This window comes from Microtus ochrogaster, linkage group LG7_11, assembly GCF_000317375.1.
Source record: "Microtus ochrogaster isolate Prairie Vole_2 linkage group LG7_11, MicOch1.0, whole genome shotgun sequence".
NCBI classification, from domain to species: domain Eukaryota; kingdom Metazoa; phylum Chordata; class Mammalia; order Rodentia; family Cricetidae; genus Microtus; species Microtus ochrogaster.
The window spans coordinates 18,589,550-18,594,949 of NC_022032.1; the positions used below are offsets into that span (position 1 = coordinate 18,589,550).

At 40.6% G+C, this 5,400-nt stretch overlaps 1 pseudogene; it reads right to left on the reverse strand.

The window, feature by feature from the left end:
• Positions 1–3,428: 3,428 nt before the first annotated feature.
• LOC101984029 lies at positions 3,429–4,694 on the reverse strand (annotated as a pseudogene).
• Between the last annotated feature and the right edge of the window lie 706 nt (positions 4,695–5,400).

Below are 5,400 nucleotides of genomic sequence, written 5' to 3' on the forward strand. Positions count from 1 at the left end.
GCTGGGATTAAAGGCGTGCGCCACCATCGCCCGGCTGCATGTGCACTTTTATACACTTGGTTTCAAAAACATTTAGCAAATTGAGTCTTGACTAAAGATTCACACAATTTTTTGTTTTATCCATTCATTAATTTAATTTACTTATAATTAGATTTTATTAAAACTTTGTTCATCCAGTATTTTTGATTCTATCATTTCCTCCTCTCTCCATCTCCTTCCAGATCCTCCCCACCTTTCTACCTACTCAACTTCATATACTTTTTCTTTTAAAAAACTTAAAAATATAATCAAATGCAAATAAGGCAAAGCCTACCGAAAGAAAAGAAAAAGTACACAAGAAGCAGGGATTCTGTTTTGTGTTGGCCAACTCCTCCTGGGCGTGGCTTGCCCTGGAGTGTAGTTGATATGCATGGTGACGCTCCATTGGAGAAACTGATTTTCCCTCTCCCAGCAGGAATCACAATTGCAGACAGCTTCTTGGTTAGGGTGGGGTTTTGTGGATGCCCCCCTCCTCAGTGTTGGGATTCTATTTGGTCTGGTTTAGGTCTTGCTCGTCCTATTGCAATCTCTGTGAGTTCATATGTGCATCGGTCCTGTTGTATCTGGAAGATGCTGTTTCCTCGGAGACATCAGCCACCTCTGGCTCTTACAATCTTTCTGCCTCCTCTTCCATATAGATCCCTGAGCATGAGGAGATGACTTTGATGAAGACATTTCGTATAGAACTGAGTGTTTCAAAGTCTCTTGCTGTCTACATTTTTACATTTTCCAGGTGTGTGTCTGTGTGTTAATTATCATCTACTATAAGAAGAAGGTTTTCTGGAAGGGGTTGAGCAATGCTCTGATCCTCTATCAGATAAAGATACACACAAACAAATATATACACACACATATATATATACACATTATACACACACACACTAACTAAAGTATTACAGAACTGATTTAACTTCTGGAGCACTCTCTTTCTCTGCAAAATTAAGGACAAAGATCATTTACTGCATAATTTATGGTATTTGTGTTCATGTAGATGGATAAATGCAAGATCTTAAAATAGGCTTAAAATAAGTTGTCCTTAAAACTAGCCCTTCCTGGAAATGCCAATGTACCTCAAAAGGAAACACCAGCTTTTGTCTTGGCTCTAAGTGATCAGTCATTATAAAATAATGTTGTTTCACATTGTCAAATAGCAAATGGCACCTTGCAGTTTGAATATAAGCCATAAATTGGGACCAATTTGGATTTCTCGCTAAAGCATGCAGAAGAGATAATCAGTTTCCACTGCGCATTTTATCTGCAAATGTCAAGTCAGTTTATTGGATTTCTCTTTCCCAGCGAGTTTGCTTTCTTCTCTTTGAACCTTATTGCTGTTGAGTTTCCTGAGTCTTATTGGACTGGCTGCATCACGACGTGACTATTTGACTATTCAGCATCTGAATTTGAGCAGTTCACAGAAAGACAGACAGTCCTGCCTGCTTTGTTATGACACCTTTGGATGTAACTAAATGTAATTGGACCTAGAGAAACACATGCAAAGGCAATCAGAGTAGATGTAACATTCATCCTGCAGGATTCAGACTCACTCGCAGGCTCTAAATTGTCTGGAATTGAAGCAGAGAATTCGAACAGCTGTTTGATTAATGTTTTAGAAAGGAGAGTCCTGTAGTTTAAAAAAAAAGCATCTTTTGGAATGAAGAAAAGGAAATTAAGGGGCATGAAAGTGAAGTTGTGACATCTAATTTTGCATTTGTCACAACAGCATATGACCCGGTAGCTTTCAGATTTTAATATGTATTGGCATCAGCTACAGAGGTTATTCAATGCAAATGACAAGGTCTTCTATTTGAGATTTTGATGCTATGGTCACAGAATAGAGTCAAGAATCTGAAATTTGGAAAACTCACTTCAGTTCGTGTGCATGTGTTTCTTGACGGGCACTTTGTGAAGCATCAACTATACCACCATTTATCTATTGCTATGTGTTCTCCCACGTACACAAATTATTCTATGAAGTTAGTTCCTGCTATATAAGACGCAGCTGAGGGAAAGTGGGGAAACATGGAGAATGTCGGAATCTTACATACCTTTCTGGTTTGCTCTATGCTGCTGTGGATAAACACTGTAACAGAAGAGGAGCTGCTATTACCTATATCATAAGTCACGCGCCATTGTTGAAGGAAGCCAAGGCAGGGACTCAAGGTAGGATCCTGCTCGAAGCAGGATCCATGGAGGCACACTGCTTACTGGCTTGCTGCCAACGGTTTGCTCAGCCTACTTTCTCTGCAACCCAGGACACTTGCCTAAGCGTGGCACCACCCACAGTGGACTGACCCCCCTAACCCCCCCCCACATCAATCATTAAGCAAGAAAAGTCCCTATAGGAATGCCCAGAACCAGTCGGATGGAGACAATTCCTCATTTTCACCTCCCTTTTCCCAGGTGACTCTAGTTTATATCAACTAATAAGTACACTACATGCTTGCACTTAGTAAATTATGATGGAATTGCTTTCTAATTTATATCCAACTTTGGAGGTCCCACAAATATTTCTTGCCATTTAAAACGGCATGTTGGGTTTCTTAACTAGATTTTATAAGTATACGTGGGCAAATTAATTAGTCCATATGTATATAACATATATAAAACAATAATATATGCAATCCCTTTGGCTCCTGGTGAATGATTTATAAGTTTTTAACAATCTGTCTAAAGGGGGGGCTGGAGAGATGGCTCAGTGGTTAAGAGCATTGCCTGCTCTTCCAAAGGTCCTGAGTTCAATTCCCGGCAACCACTTGGTGGCTCACAACCATCTGGAATGAGGTCTGGTGCCCTCTTCTGGCATGCAGACATACACACAGACAGAATATTGTATACATAATAAAGAAATAAATAAATATTAAAAAAACAAAAAAACCCCAATCTGTCTAAAGAAAGAGAACCAGAGGTTCAGAAAGCTGAAACTGGAAAAAGCTAAACAGAGTTCAAAATAATTGTGTCTTTGGTGTGTGAGTCTGTGTCTGTGCCTGTGTGGTTTGTTATATGGGCAAGAACCACACTTATCCCATCAGGTACAGCATCTTCATTAGGGGAGATCATTACTACTTCATCAAAAACATCCACAGGTGTAACAATGGAGCTTAAATAATGGCATATTTTTACAAAATTCTTACGTTAAAATATAATTGTATTACTCTACCCCTTTCTCTTTCCCATCTTCAATCCCTGCTATTCCCTCTCCCCCAGACTCATCCCACATCTCTCCATCATTCCCTCGGAAATTAATGGCCTCTTTTTCTTTGGTTGTTGGTATATATGTGTATTAATTTATACATTTATATATGTGTATTTATATATGAATACAAATAAAGTCCCCTGAGTCCATTTAGTGTAGCCTGGATGCATGTGATTTCAGGGCTGACCACTGTTTATTAGCTAACTATCAGCACAGACAATGACAGTCAGTAACTCTGAGTGCTCACCTAAGAAAAGCCTTAGTACATAGAGACCCTGCGTGTCTTTAGGCTGTGGGAGACGGCTCGCTCTCCTAGAACATAAGCAAAGACTTAAATCCAAGTCTAAATGACCGCCAAGAAATAAAATAATGGTTACCACTTAAAGGAATGCTTGGTGGTTCTAGGCAGAGTTGAACAGTAAGCCACAGGCCAGCAAGCAAGCCGGGTAATGCAAAAAGCCAGCTGTAAGTGGAGGAAAAGATTTGTGTGAGCAGACAGATGTGGTATTCAGTAAAGCTAATACCTAGAACAACAGCTTCCTAAAGTAGGAGAGAATGGAGATGTTTACCAAGGGCAGAAGCTCAGAAACTGCTAGGGAGAAGGCAGAAACACTCCAGAAAACTCCAATAGGTGATTTTCGTTTTCACCCCGAGTATGAGGATATGTAATTATGTTTTCCCAAGCATGATCAAGAACAACAGACAGTTAACATCTAGGGCTGCTTTGACTGATGCAGCAGATGCTGAAAGAGCAGATTTTGTGAAGAAAGAGCTGGCCCTATTCTTAGTTAAATTCCCTTTATCTTCTTTCTTCTTTTCTAGACTTGAGCTTATGGGTTTCATTTTGCAGCCTACAATTGTTTTGCTGTCAGTTCCTTGCATGTTGTTTTATTATACCAAGCCACGTGAGTGAGCCCTCTAAATGTAACTATGCATCTTTAGCTCTTCTTTGTGGAGGGGCTGAGTGATGAGCATCCCTGTCCAGCCACCAGCCAGGAGAGTATCTTCACAACTTCAGCTTGTACTCCTCAGCCCCCAGGCAGCATGAATAGCTTGATGCTGTCAACCCCATGACTGCTCTGAGGTTGGGCTATGCAGCCCTCACCTCTGCTTGCCACCCCTGTTAGCATTTAAAAAAAAAATTACTGTCATTATTCAGGTCTTATTTGGGCGGCTAGACTGTTGAAGTATTATGGGTATAGCTTCCCCGTCCGTCTTAGGGGTCACAATCTCACAGCCGACTTTCTGGTCCTCTGGCTCTGATAATCTACCCATTCCCTCTTCCATGATGTTCTCTGAGCCTTAGGTGTCATTAGTTGGATGTTAACAACAGACCAACAGGGGCCTCAGCATAAAGTCAGAAAATCTGGCTTCATTGTTTCTCACAGCCTTCATTGGAAATTGAGTCATGTGTTCCAGATTCCAACCTCTTACCTACAACATGGAGAAGCTTAATCCTCATGTTAGATATTTGAAACCAAGCCAAAAACCAGCCCTGTATGGACAATGGATAGTATCTCAGGGTAGTTTTGGTTAGTAAATGACTTGACTTGCTAATACTGCTTGTTTTCCTAGGAATAGATGTGTTAAAAGTAACAGTGTATGGGACAAAGTTGTCCCTTCTAAAGACCAGTAGTGACCACCATGAGAAGCAGTCATGTTACATGTTTTCTAGTCCAAGAAATGGGACCCTCAAGTCTTCCTTCACCAAGAAGCAGTTTATTATTTTCTAAAGGCTAGAGCCCTGAATGTTTTAGAGGCTTTCAATTCCTTCTGGCTTCTCTTTTTGCTGTATATGGCTACCTACATTCTGACTGGAAGCTTACAAATTAATGGCTGGGATGAGAGGGGAAGAAAGGGACTTCAGAAAGATGTGGTCAGTCCGCATGTCCACCCCAGTACACCAAAACACACATGTGCGCACATGGAAACTGACCAATTCATTCTTTATTTATCCCTCAGCAACCCCCCCCCTTCTCCCTCTATGGCAGTAGGGTGATTCTATTTTATTGCATCTGAAATCAAGTATATGCAAATAGACAGATACCTTTATTCTTTGCCCATTTTGACCAAGAAGTTGAATATAATGATTTAGGGGTACTTCCCATACTCATACATAACTCAGAACCAGGCTGATGTATCACCTTCAAGTTCAACACATAAAGCTT